Source organism: Triticum dicoccoides, chromosome 2A, assembly GCF_002162155.2.
Source record: "Triticum dicoccoides isolate Atlit2015 ecotype Zavitan chromosome 2A, WEW_v2.0, whole genome shotgun sequence".
In the NCBI taxonomy this organism is placed as follows: domain Eukaryota; kingdom Viridiplantae; phylum Streptophyta; class Magnoliopsida; order Poales; family Poaceae; genus Triticum; species Triticum dicoccoides.
Window position 1 is genome coordinate 348,104,226 of NC_041382.1, and position 14,810 is coordinate 348,119,035.

Consider the following 14,810-nt stretch of genomic DNA (forward strand, 5'->3'; position numbering starts at 1 on the left):
TAATGCATCTATATACTTGGTAAAGGGTGGAAGGCTCGGCCTTATGCCTGGTGTTTTGTTCCACTCTTGCCGTCCTAGTTTCCGTCATATCGGTGTTATGTTCCCGGATTTTGCATTCCTTACGTGGTTGGGTTATAATGGGAACCCCTTGACAGTTCGCTTTGAATAAAACTCCTCCAGCAAGGCCCAACCTTGGTTTTACCATTCGTCACCTAGCCTTTTTCCCTTGGGAGTCGCGCATCCTGAGGGTCATCTTTATTTTAACCCCCCGGGCCAGTGCTTGTCTAAGTGTTGGTCCGAACTAGAGTCCTTTGCAGCGCCACCTCGGGGAAACTTGAGGGCTGGTTTTAGTTGTACGGAGCGCTCATCCGGTGTTGCCCTGAGAACGAGATATGTGCAGCTCCTATCAGGATGTCGGCGCATCGGGCGGTCTTGCTGGACTTGTTTTACCATTGTCGAGGATGTCTTGAAGAATCGGGATACCGAGTCAGATCGGAATGTCTCGGGAGGAGGTCTATTCCTTCGTTGACCGTGAGAGCTTGTCATGGGCTAAGTTGGGACACCCCTGCAGGGATTTGAACTTTCGAAAGGCGTGCCCGCAGTTATGGGAAGATGGGAATTTGTTAATGTCCGGTTGTAGAAAACCTGAAGTTGACCTTAATTAAAATGCATCAACCGCGTGTTTAACCGTGATGGTCTCTTTCCGGCGGAGTCCGGGAAGTGAACACGGTTGTTGGAGTTATGCTTGGCGTAGGTTGTTTTAGGATCACTTCTTGATCATACTTTTATCGATCGTGCTTTGCCTTCTCTTCTCGCTCTCATTTGCGTATGTTAGCCACCATATATGCTAGTCGCTTGCTGCAGCTCCACCTCATACCTTTTACCTTACCCATAAGCTTAAATAGTCTTGATCGCGAGGGTGCGAGATTGTTGAGTCCCCGTGGCTCACGGATACTTCCAAAACCAGCTTGCAGGTGCCGATGAGCCCATGTAGATGGCGCAACCAAGCTCAGGAGGAGCTCGATGAAGATCTTGTCCTTTGTGTTGTTTCGTTCTAGTTGATCAGTAGTGGAGCCCAGTTGGGGTCGATCGGGGACCTTGTCGCATTTGGGGTTCTTCTTTTATTTTGGGTTCCATAGTCGGACCTTGATTGTATTTGGATGTTGTAATGCTTTATTCATGTAATTGTGTGAAGTGGCGATCGTAAGCCAACTATGTATCTCTTTCCCTTATGTATTACATGAGTTGTGTGAAGATTACCTCACTTGCGACATTGCTTTCAATGCGGTTATGCCTCTAAGTTGTGCTTCGACACGTGGGAGATATAGCTGCATCGAGGGCGTTACAAAGGGCTTCACCAAAATTTAAAATTGTAGACTTCTATGGCTAAGTGAGAGTGATAAAGCATTATAGTCCGATTGCCTGGTTCTTTGCGCTGAACACCTCCCTCGAAGGACCCAAAATTGGGGTAAAGAGTGCTCAGTTTTATCCCGAACACCCCAGTACTAGTTACATGGGGGCAGAAGCCGACGACTGGCCAACTCTCAGATTTTATAAACGGCCGCACAGAAGGTAATATTTTAAATTAAGAAAGCATCGCATGGTGCAAATGAACTCGTTTCATATTACAGGATCACACGAGCATGTTCATTCAAAAATTACATCCTTGGCACACTCATCCGCCATTAGGCGGGAACCCTTCAGGACACTCTCATAATAATTCTCGGGGCAGCGATGCTCCTTGCGCTCCGGCGACCCCTCCTTCACCAGCTTCATGGCGTCCAGCTTCGCCCAGTGCACCTTTGCCCGGGAAAAAGCCCTGCGCGCACCCTCGATGCAAGTGGACCGCTTTATGACTTCAAGTCATGGGCAGGCTTCCACAAGCCGCCTCACCAGACCGAAGTAGCTGCCGGACAGGGGCTCGCCAGGCCACATCCGGACTATAAGGCCCCTCATGGCTTGTTCAGCCACCTTGTGAAGCTCGACCAACTGCTTCAGCTGGTCGCTCAAGGGCACGGGGTGTTCGGTCCCAGTATACTGAGACCAGAACAATTTCTCCGTCGAGCTTCCCTCCTTAGCTCGGTAAAACTCTGTGGCATCCAATACACTGCGGGGAAGATCTGCAAACGCTCCTAGAGAGCTCCGAAATCGGGTAAAAAAAGGAAAGTCTCCTTCACATGCTTGCTTTGCATAATGAATGCCTTACCCGCTGCTATCTGCTTCACCGTGTCAATCTACAGAAGGGCCTTGAGGGCTATGGCCTTGGCACTTCGGACGCGTTCAAGCGCCTGCGCGAGCTCGGACTCTCGCGTCTTACAGTCAAGCTCCAAGGACTCGTGCTTTTTGGCGAGAGCCTCGAGCTCTTGCTGCACCTCGCCTACTCGGGCTTCTTGCTTCTCCTGTTCAATGCGCTCCTTGGCCGCTTTGTCTTCGGCCTTGGCCAAGGCCTTCCTCAGGGTCGCCACTTCGGTCATGGCCTGTGGAACCCCAACTCATAGAAACCGGAAAGCCCCATATTCCAGCCCAGAGATCGAGGAGAAGTCTCTGGAATACGGCACTGCTTGACATAGAACAAATCAACTCTTATTAAAAAAATAATAATTACACGGGCCTGATGTTACAATGATCACATCAGCACTACGCCTGCGATACTACACTTGCTCTATGCTAGCAGCGGAACAACTCGTAGCAGCGAAAAACTTCTAGCAGTGGAACAACGACGAAGGTGGTGAACTCCACTCCGCGGGTACTCTGGCTGGGACACGATCTAGCTCGCATGAACGGAAACCATGACAAGCAATCAAGCAATCACGGCATCACCTGCAATCTGGTATGACACGCCAGGTCAGTACATTGAATGTACTTGCAATCTCACAACAACCAAGAACATCAAGGCAAGACAATAACATAGCATTAAGCAGGTTAATTAAATTAACATCTACCATGATACGACAACAACTACTAAGCATGATATGAAACTACTACAATACTGATGAACCAACATCTCATATCTCCATAACCATATCTCTCTTGGCTAACCGGCCAAGCAATATACCATCTCGATCACTTCGTGATCAAAACCAAACGGTGATCCTTCCGGCGATCACTACCATGACCAACACTTGGTCTCAAACTGTGATCTTTCCGGCGATCACAAGCACGACCAACACTTGGTCTCCAACATCATCATTAACATCCTGCCAATCTTTACTGTTCAACATATCAACATATAAATCACCTATAAGTCATCCCGTCATGTGAGTGTTGATCGAACGGTGGGACCTAGTACGGACGCGACTATCCATAGATTAAATACACTCTACAGAGGTAGCACACCGTACCCACACCACGAAACCCATGGCCTCGCACTCCCATTCGGGTGGACCAATGTCATTCCGACAAAACCCTTCCATTGCCACAACACTCTCCCGTCCACTCCGATCCAAATCCCCAATGGGCTGGTCCTGGGTGGGCCCGTGTCTACCAAAGACACCCCGACCACCGTCGTGGTCAGAACACTCCCACTCGGGGACACTCCCACTCGGGGACTCGGTACCATAATCTCATCAACGAGCACACAAGATTATGCCTGCTTACCCGGCCAGGGCAAGCACGGCATAACCTTCCCTAGATGGAGGCACCGACCAGAGGTCGTGTCAATGGACCGAATCAAGGCCTTCCCACAAAGGCAAATGTGGTTGCACTAGAAAAGGCCCGGTTCGGCGGCACCTGACCAACTTAATGACCGAATTTATCCCCAAAAATATAACTGTGGTAACTGATACTCCGATATCAACTACCAAACTATAATCCAAATCATAGCCATATCCAACAAATAATTTAAGCATAATATCATCATCTCAAAATACTCCAAGGGTAGCACAACACTACTGTCATGATGGATCCGAAAACAATAATCCTAATACTCGAATAACAAGAATAAAGCTATTCGGCTAAGATCCACATGAAAACATCATTACCGAAAATAATACTCCAAGCAATAGAACATCAACTAGCATGATGAAAATAATCATACTAACCACTAATAATCCAAAGGCAGCATGATATCCAAAGTAATACTCCCAAATATAATAACAAGTATCGTCATGAAAATAATCATACTAACCACTAATAATCCAAAGGCAGCATGATATCCAAAGTAATACTCCAAAATATCATATCCATCACCACCATGAAAATAATCATAACATAAGCCACTAATAATCCAATGGCAACATGTCAACCACATAGGCTGCAAAATATAAGTCCTAGAACTCCAAGCAACATCATGGCAATAACAAGATCAAAATACAACACCAAGAAATTTCCATGCACAAAGTCATGTAGCTAAAGTAATATTTTAAACAAGTTCAAATAAATTAAACCATGTCACTGCATTGCAATCATGCAAATGGAGGCTGTGGCTTGCCTGTGGTGGAAGAAATCACCGGAAGAAAGTGCGAGAAACTCGCGGAAAGGAACGCCGGAAAACGTACTCTCTCAAAGGGGGCTGAATAAGGGCAGGGGTAAAATGGTCATTTTTAGAATGTCAAAACATGGTGAAGATGGTTCCATCAGAACGGGCTCGACGAAACAAAGAAGTGGGCTTTGGAATCACCTGATTTGTAGTTGGGAGTAAAAAGGTATAATGGTTTTTCTGCCAGGGACCCATTTGTAAATAAAACCATCACAAACAGGCCCTTAGCCGGAAAAACTGAAAGCGCACTGTAGGAAATACGTCTTCTCCCGCGGAAAATGTATTCCTCGCTGTAACAGAGATAAAATACGTCTTCAGAGAAGGAAAGCGTACTTTCGCTGAAGTAGAAGCAGAATACGCTTTCGAAAGAAGGAAACGGATTGCCTGGGAATTCGTCTCCACTTAACTGACGTGGAGGGGCGGGGTCAACGCGCGATGGGCTGACACGCGGGGCCCGCGGCCAGCTAGATGGGAGGGGGTCAGCGCCTTCGTCCCCTTCCTCTCACCGCACCTGGCCGCGACAGAGAAGGGTCCTGACGGGGCTCGTCGGCGATTCTGGCCACCTCCCACGTCGCTTGACACACCAACGTGCTCGGGGAATCGAGCCGCATCGCCTGGTCGGCCTCCCGGTTGCTGAAGATGACGGGAACGGGAGCATCCTCGACCGCAGCGGACGGCTACGTCGGGCGGCGACGGGCATGGCTCCCTGGTGCGCCGGAGGGTGAGGGAAACAGCAGGGGAGGGTCGCCAGATGTAGATAGGGGCTCTGATTGTGAAAGAAGGCAAGGAGGGGGACGTCTTTGAGCGAATTTAGCCGGGATAGAGCGGCGGCCGTGGTGACAAGGGGAAGGAATGAGAGCTCCTCGTCCTCGTTTGGGTGGTCGGGGAGGCTTAGAGAGGAGGAGTGAGGCTGTGGGTGAGCTCGGAGGGTCTCGGGGTGGCCTTAAATAGCCGTGGAGCGAGGTGCCGTGCTGTCGTCGCCACGGACGCGTGGCCGGTGCCTCGGACGCGTGTGCGCGTGCATGAACTAGGGGGCAAGCGACGAGGGAGACACAGTTGAGGTTCTCATGGGGCAGAGGCGACGCCGGAGCATGGGGAGGAAGCGGCCAGGGCACGCGCAGATCCAAACGGCCACTGTGCACCCGTGGGCACACGGCGGTTTGCGTCGGTGAGGAAGCTGCCGGAGGGGGAGCGGGGTCCGGGTAATCGGCGACGACAAGAGGAAGACAATGGACATGCTCACACGCGCTAAGACGACGAGGGGGAGAGGAGCCCGAGCAAGAATCCATCTTGGGAGCGGCTAACGGCAGCAGAGCGCGCGCGCAGGCTTGCCATTAACGCAGTCACCACGTGCACTGGCATGTAGCGGGTGAGAGGGGCTGGAACTTGTTGTCTAGTGGGTAGTTCATCCAGGGTAGGTCGCAACTACGGTGGTAGTTCGGTTAAAAGTGACCCGGTTAAACGGTGAGAACCCTCTGAAGTTTACTGCAGTAAACTTGGGTGAGCACTAGTGATCAACAGGAAGGGTTTTGGATCCAATGGACTTGTCTGCGAGGTTGAGGTAAAGAAGGACTTTCACCCTGGTAACTTGGAGAAGAAATGGATCAAGATAAATTATAGTTGCTTTGCAACTGACCAAAATGATCCAGAAATGAGATTTGGATGATGCACTCAAATGGTGTGGCCACTTGAGCTCAAGTTTGGCAAGGCTTCATGATTTGATCATATAAAGATGTTGTATCAGTTTCATACCATTTGGATTTACCAAAATGGTACTTTCTTCACAAACATCCTTGTTGACCAGAAACTTGCAAAAACTTTAGAGGAAAAATGTCTTGATGAAACATTCCCAAAATGGGTTGAGGTAGGTTATATGAATAATAGAAGGCCTAGAAACATTGGCAGCCATAATGGAGCAAGATAAAGTATACTTGCTTCACAAACTGAAAGTTTGCGCAGAATCAAAGAATTAAAAGTGAGCTCACATGGAGGCATGACATGAGCTCTACTTTGGTGGAGGGCTATGATATGATGATATGAGGGATCATACAAAATGGCAACTCATTTGGATATGCCTAGCTTGCACCACCTTCACAAAGCTTCTGTCTGGGTAGAAACTTTGGAAAATCATAATTAAATAATTACTAGGCAAATGAGGTTGCATTTTGGCATGTGGCAATGATATGGACAGGAAAAGGTGTCCAAGGAGTTTGACGTCAATTGGGAAAAGGAAAATAGCACTTGCTTCACAATGTGCCATTTAGGGCAGAATAGGAAATGAATTAATTGAGCAAGATGATAAACATGACAAATGAAATATTTTGCCATATTAGAGAAATATATGACCCAAACAATTTATGATAATTAATTGTGAATTTTAGGAGTGATGGAAATAAAGGTTGCTTCACAACCTAGGGCAGACAGGGTTATTCCTTTAATAGAAAAAGGAATATTCCTGAGAAAGAGAATTTAGGGTTTGGTCAAGTAGTGAAGTGACATGATCTTGGCAAGGTTTTGAGAATGATGAGCCACTTGGGGAGGAAAAAGAGGATGATTTCCCAGGTGGCAAGGCCACACAATCACTCCAAAAAGAAAAACAGAGCAAAAACCACTAAAATCAAAAGAAAAAAGAAAAGTGCCAAAATCCAGGCTGTTACAACTCTTACCCCCTTAAAGAAATCGCGTCCTCGAGATTTAGTTGCTCTGGGAACAAGTATGACTTGAGGATACCATTTCCAACTCGGGCATCCCTTTTTCCTTTATTTATTGTTCCCCCAAGAATTTCAGATGATCAACTTACCTTGCTCTAGGGTGGCTTTTCCCAAATTTTGAGGGGTCTTTGCTCATATACCAAATCCTTTTGCTGACGTTGCTTTTCTCATATCTGCGGTGATGTCCGACGGATCTGATCATAAATTTCCTTTTTGTCATGAAAACCTTTTATTTCTGTCATGGGGTTGCTGCAAGCCTTCTAGTTTCAATAAATGCTTAGAATTAATCATGGCCATCTTCTGACGGGATCTGACTGCTCATAGATGCACTGATTTATCTTGATTTATTTCCTTTGGCTCGAGCATGTGGCATACACCAGAGATTTGACTACCTTCTGCCGTGAGCAATATAACGGTGTATGGAGTTATAGTTATGTCATACCTCCAACATTCACCTCTTGAGACCTTGCCCGACAGGGGCTGACGGACAAATGCTTTTCCTGACAAACTGACCGGGTACTTGATTCCGTCGGCGAGTATACCGGGTCTGAGCCGATTATTCAGCTTTTGACTTTCTCATTTTATCGGTATACCCATTTTTGGTAATACACGGTGATATGGTTTTAACATTGCCGCTGAGGTCAAACTGTTGAGGTTGCAAAGGAATCTTGGATCTGACAGAACAGACTTGGATATCCCACACTAACCATGTCAAGCGGGTCAGCGGGATATGCAAATCCTTGTAAATAGAGTAGGCCGCTGAAGGTGTATGTCTTTGTGGATCCATATGGAATTATGGCCTCCAACTGGTTTGGGTATCCGGACCCTGATGGCCGTGCAAAATACATCATACCTTTGTTGTCAGTCTCACCCTTTAACAGTCATGATTCTCTTTGTCAGGATACCTTGCTGAAATAACTTGGCCGCACATGTCCTTGATTCTTCGTATGACCATGGATGTGATTAATGTTTTTGAAATTATTCCTTGTGCTTGTTTTTCTGACCTGTGTCCGCACATATATGGCATGTAATCGAGGTTTGTAGTTGTACGGAGCTCATTGTGGAGGCCAATCATACAAGAATGTGACAAGAGTATATATATCACCTTGTCTGGTGTGGGAATAATGACCTTGACGACTGTTGATTTTGTGATGTCATCTCACGATCTTGTCGATCCTTGTAATTCATGAGATGTATCTCTTCTTATCTTCATTTGCATGGCTCACGAGGTTGTTAGATATGTACCTTTCTTGGGTATATCTCTGGCAAACTTATTGCAAATCTGATCCTTGATCTGCAGAGAAAAGCCATTCGTGTAGCTTGCCGAGGAAAACCCTTAGATTCTGCTCGAGGCTTTTGTCTGGGTAGCGTGTAGAAGAAATATCGATAGCTTACACCCTAAGCTTGGTCGGATTATTCTGCTGGAGAAACTTGAGTTCCGTACTTGAGAAGCTTCTCCTCGGGTTTGCTTATTGAGAAAAATTCATTTCCGTCTGTCAGAAGCTTTTACCGAGGTATCTTGTTGAGAAAGACCGGGTATCGTGGACCGGAAATTATTCACATATCATGCTGAGGAAAAATTTGAGGAGCCTTGCCTCATAAATTTCTTCCGATAGTGTGTAGAATAATGTTGAATTTCTTATATCCAAAACTTCATACTGATATGCAGACTGAAATCCATGCACACCTCCATAATATTTTGCGGCTGATTATTTGCATGAGAAAATTTGTTTGACTATCTTCCTTCAGCATATCACATCCTCACTTTCTCTTGGAGTATAAAATAATTCAAGTATCATTTATTGCTGAGCCAAGACTTTGCCTATGCTCCATATCTTTGACTGAAAAATATACCATTGGTCTTGCATCTGACTTGTCTTTCTGTTGGCTGGATCATTACTGCTGTAGAATTGATGCGGATAATCTATCCAAGACACAATTGGCATTCTGAGCAGATATTCCTTTATATCATGCGGTTGACGGAGAAGGTCATAATGTTTAGCTGAGCTTCTTCCAAATATTTGAAATACTTATTACTTCTTCAAGTCCGGTGTCAATTGATGAGCAACTCTTTATAGGGAAAAAAATAATGTAACATTGGGGCCCAAAAAGAAAGAAGCAAAAGAAAACTCAACTAAACAAAAACACACAATAACAATCAATTCACACACAAGCAATGTCACATATTACTGCTAGTCACACAATATGCATGCCTACTTAAGCACAAAATTCTCGCGGGATCTCCGTCTCTACGATCTACCATGTTGTGACGTTGTGCACGAGGACGAATAAACGTGTGGAAGAATTGGTGTAAACAGCGCTACTCCAAGTGCTAGCTTAGCCAGGTAGCAACCTGGACTAGCTCAGAGGCGAGGATGCATTCGGTAATCATGTAGTGGGACACGAAGGTTGCAACCACATTATTATCAAGCAAACGGAAAACGATCCGTACCCGTCCAAGAAATATGATAGCGGGGAAAACTGAGGCTGCTGACATTGCCCTTTCTTGATAACTATGATCATTAAGGGTTGCCAAAATGACAAGAAAAAGGTCGATCCGTGATGGAAGCATGGCTACCACCAAAACAAAAGGTGGGGCTGAAGGAAATAATTCGGCGCGATACCTGAGCACCATTTTTGCAAACAGTGTCAGGATCACTTGGCATCACTCTGCTGGGACAGAAATGACGCCAAACATCGAAGAATGAGCAAGAAAAGAAAACTGGAGAAATGCAATGGTTGAGCTGTAGTGGATCCGGACCGATGCCATCTACACTCACCCGATTAAAACGGTAGTAACAAAATAATAAGGCTATGTGCATGCTATGCAACAAACAAATGCAATAGACAAGCCAGAGTTTAAACTACCGATTTCTACCGGTTTCTACCGCTCGCGCTGACTAGGGCGTCCTACAGCCAGACCTGCTCTGATACCAAGCCGGTGGCACCCCGGCTCAGAGAAACCAGAACGGCCCGTATTCCAGCCCAGAGATCGAGGAGAAGTCTCTGGAATACAGCACTGCTTGACATAGAACAAATCAACTCTTATTATAAAAATAATAATTACACGGGTCTGATGTTACAATGATCACATCAGCACTACGCCTGCGATACTACACTTGCTCTATGCTAGCAGCGGAACAACTCGTAGCAGCGGAAAACTTCTAGCAGCGGAACAACGATGAAGGTGGTGAACTCCAATCCGCAGGGACTCTGGCTGGGACACGATCTAGCTCGCATGAACGGAAACCACGACAAGCAATCACGACATCATCTACAATCTGGCATGACACGCCAGGTCAGTACATTGAATGTACTTGCAAGATCACAATAACCAAAAACATCAAGGCAAGACAATAACATAGCATTAAGCAGGTTAATTAAATTAACATCTACCATGATACGACATCAACTACTAAGCATGATATGAAACTACTATAATACTGATGAACCAACATCTCATATCTCCATAACCATATCTCTCTTGGCTAACCGACCAAGCAATATACCATCTCGATCACTTCGTGATCAAAACCAAACGGTGATCCTTCCGGCGATCACTACCATGACCAACACTTGGTCTCAAACTGTGATCTTTCCGACGATCACAACCACGACCAACACTTGGTCTCCAACATCATCATCAACATCCTGCCAATCTATACTGCTCAACATATCAACATATAAATCACCTATAAGTCATTCCGTCATGTGAGTGTTGATCGAACGGTGGGACCTAGTACGGATGCGACTATTGATAGATTAAATACACTCTGCAGAGGTAGCACACTGTACCCACACCACGGAACCCATGGCCTCGCACTCCCATTAGGGTGGACCAACGGCATTCCGACAAAACCCTTCCATTGCCACAACACTCTCCCGACCACTCCGACCGAAATCCCCAACGGGCTGGTCCTGGGTGCCCCGTGTCTACCAAAGACACCCCGACCACCGTCGTGGTCAAAACACTCTCACTCAGGGACACTCCCACTCGGGGACTCGGTACATAATCTCATCAACGAGCACACAAGATTATGCTTGCTTACCGGGCCAGGGCAAGCACGACATAACCTTCCCTAGATGGAGGCACCGACCAGAGGCCGTGTCAATGGACCGAATCAAGGCCTTCCCACAAAGGCAAATGTGGTTGCACAGGAAAAAGCCCGGTTCGGCGGCACCTGACCAATTTAATGACCGAATTTATCCCCAAAAATATAACTATGGTAACTTATACTCCGATGTCAACTACCAAACTATAATCCAAATCATAGCCATATCCAACAAATAATTTAAGCATAATATCATCATCTCAAAATACTCCAAGGGTAGCACAACACTACTATCATGATGGATCCGAAAACAATAATCCTACTACTCCAATAACAAGAATAAAGCTATTCGGCTAAGATCCACATGTAAACATCATTACCGAAAATAACACTCCAAGCAATAGAACATCAACTAGCATCATGAAAATAATCATACTAACCACTAATAATCTAAAGGCAGCATGATATCCAAAGTAATACTCCCAAATATAATAACAGGTATCATCATGAAAATAATCATACTAACCACTAATAATCCAAAGGCAGCATGATATCCAAAGTAATACTCCCAAATATAATAACAGGTATCATCATGAAAATAATCATACTAACCACTAATAATCCAAAGGCAGCATGATATCCAAAGTAATACTCCAAAATATCATATCCATCACCACCATGAAAATAATCATAACATAAGCCACTAATAATCCAATGGCAACATGTCAACCACATAAGATGCAAAATATAAGTCCTAGAACTCCAAGCAACATCATGGCAATAACAAGATCAAAATACAACTCCGAGAAATTGCCATGCACAAAGTCATGTAGCTAAAGCAATATTTTAAACAAGTTCAAATAATTTAAACCATGTCACCGCATTGCAATCATGCAAATGGAGGCTGTGGCTTGCCTGTGGTGGAAGAAATCACCGGAAGAAAGTGCGAGAAACTCGCGGAAAGGATCGCCGGAAAACGTACTCTCTCAGAGGGGGCTGAATAAGGGTAGGGGCAAAATGGTCATTTTCAGAATGTCAAAACATGGTGAAGATGATTCCATCAGAACGGGCTCGATGAGTGGGCTTTGGAATCACCTATTTTGGAGTTGGGAGTAAAAAGGTATAATGCTTTTTTTGCCAGGGACCCATTTGTAAATAAAACCATCACAAACAAGCCCTTAGCCGGAAAAACTGAAAGCGTACTCCAGGAAATACGTCTTCTCCCGCGGAAAACGTATTCCTCGCTGTAACAGAGAGAAAATACGTCTTCAAAGAAGGAAAGCGTACTTGCGCTGAAGTAGAAGCAGAATACGCTTTCGAAAGACGGAAACGGATTGCCTGGGAATTCGTCTCCCTTAACTGACGTGGAGGGGCGGGATCAACGGGCGAGGGGCTGATGCGCGGGGCCCGCGGCTAGCTGGATGGGAGGGGATCAGCACCTTCGTCCGCTTCCTCTCGCCCGCGCCTGGCCGCGGCAGAGAAGGGTCCCGACGGGGCTCGTCGGCGATTCTGGCCGCCTCCCGCGGTGCTCGGCACACCAACGTGCTCGGGGGATCGAGCCGCATCGCCTGGTCGGCCTCTCGGTTGCTGAAGACGACAAGAACGGGAGCAACCTCGACTGCAGCGGACGGCTACGTCGAGCGGCGACGGGCATGGCTCCTTGGTGCGCCGGAGGGTGAGGGAAACAGCAGGGGAGGGTCGCCGGATGTAGATATGGGCTCTGGTGGTGAAAGATGGCAAGGAGGGGGACGACTTTGAGCGAATTTAGCTGGGACAGAGCGGCGGCCGTGGTGACGAGGGGAAGGAATTAGAGCTCCTCGAGCTTGTTTGGGTGGTCGGGGAGGCTTAGAGAGGAGGGGTGAGGCTGTGGGTGAGCTCGGAGGGTCTCGGGGTGGCCTTAAATAGCCGCGGAGCAAGGTGCCGTGCTGTCGTCGCCGCAGACGCGTGGCCGACGCCGCGGATGCGTGTGCACGTGCATGAACTAAGGGGCAAGCGACGAGGGAGACATAGTTGAGGTTCTCACGGGGCAGAGGCGACGTCAGAGCATGGGGAGGAAGCGGCCAGGGCACACACAGATCCAAACGGCCACTGTGCGCCCGTGGGCACACGACGGTTTGCGTCGGTGAGGAAGCTACCGGAGGCGGAGCGGGGTCCAGGTGATCGGCGACGACGAGAGGAAGCAATGGACATGCTCATGCGCTCTAAGATGACGAGGGGGAGAGGGGCTGGAACTTGTTGTCTAGTGGGTAGTTCATCCAGGGTAGGTCTCAACTACGGTGGTAGTTCGGTTAAAAGTGATCCAGTTAAACGGTGAGAACCCTCTGAAGTTTACTGCAGTAAACTTGGGTGAGCACTGGTGATCTACAGGAAGGGTTTTGGATCCAATGGAGTTGTCTGCGAGGTTGAGGTAAAGAAGGACTTTCACCCTGGTAACTTGGAGAAGAAATGGATCAAGATAAATCATAGTTGCTTTGCAACTGACCAAAATGATCCAGAAATGAGATTTGGATGATGCACTCAAATGGTGTGGCCACTTGAGCTCAAGTTTGGCAAGGCTTCATGATTTGATCATATAAAGATGTTGTATCAGTTTCATACCAATTGGATTTACCAAAATGGTACTTGCTTCACAAGCATCCTTGCTGACCAGAAACTTGCAAAAATTCTAGAGGAAAAATTGCTTGATGAAACATGCCCAAAATGGGTTGAGGTATGTTATATGAATAATAGAAGGCCTAGAAACATTGGCAGCCATAATGGAGCAAGATAAAGTATACTTGCTTCACAAACTGAAAGTTTGGGCAGAATCAAAGAATTGAAAGTGAGCTCACATGGAGGCATGACATGAGCTCTATTTTGGTGGAGGGCTATGATATGATGATATGAGGGATCATGCAAAATGGCAACTCATTTGGATATGCCTAGCTTGCACCACCTTCACAAAGCTTCTGTTTGGGTAGAAACTTTGGAAAATCATAATTAAATAATTACTAAGCAAATGAGGTTGCATTTTGGCATGTGGCAATGATATGGATAGGAAAAGGTGTCCAAGGAGTTTGAGGTCAATTGGGAGAAGGAAATATCACTTGCTTCACAATGTGCCATTTAGGGCAGAATTGGAAATGAATTAATTGAGCAAGATGATAAACATGACAAATGAAATATTTTGCCATATTAGAGAAAGATATGACCCAAAAAATTTATGAGAATTAATTGGGAATTTTAGGAGTGATGGAAATAAAGGTTGCTTCACAACCTAGAGCAGACAGGGTTATTCCTTTAATAGAAAAAGGAATATCCCTGAGAAAAAGAATTTAGGGTTTGGTCAAGCAGTGAAGTGACATGATCTTGGCAAGGTTTTGAGAATGATGAGCCACTTGGGGAGGAAAAAGAGGATGATTTCCCAGGTGGCAAGGCCACAGAATCACTCCAAAAAGAAAAACAGAGCAAAAACCACTAATATCAAAAGAAAAAGAAAAGGGCCAAAATCCAGGCTATTACATGGCCCCTGACAAATCCATGATGATCCTAATACTTTGCACCCGAACTTCTTTTTAAATATATAGACAA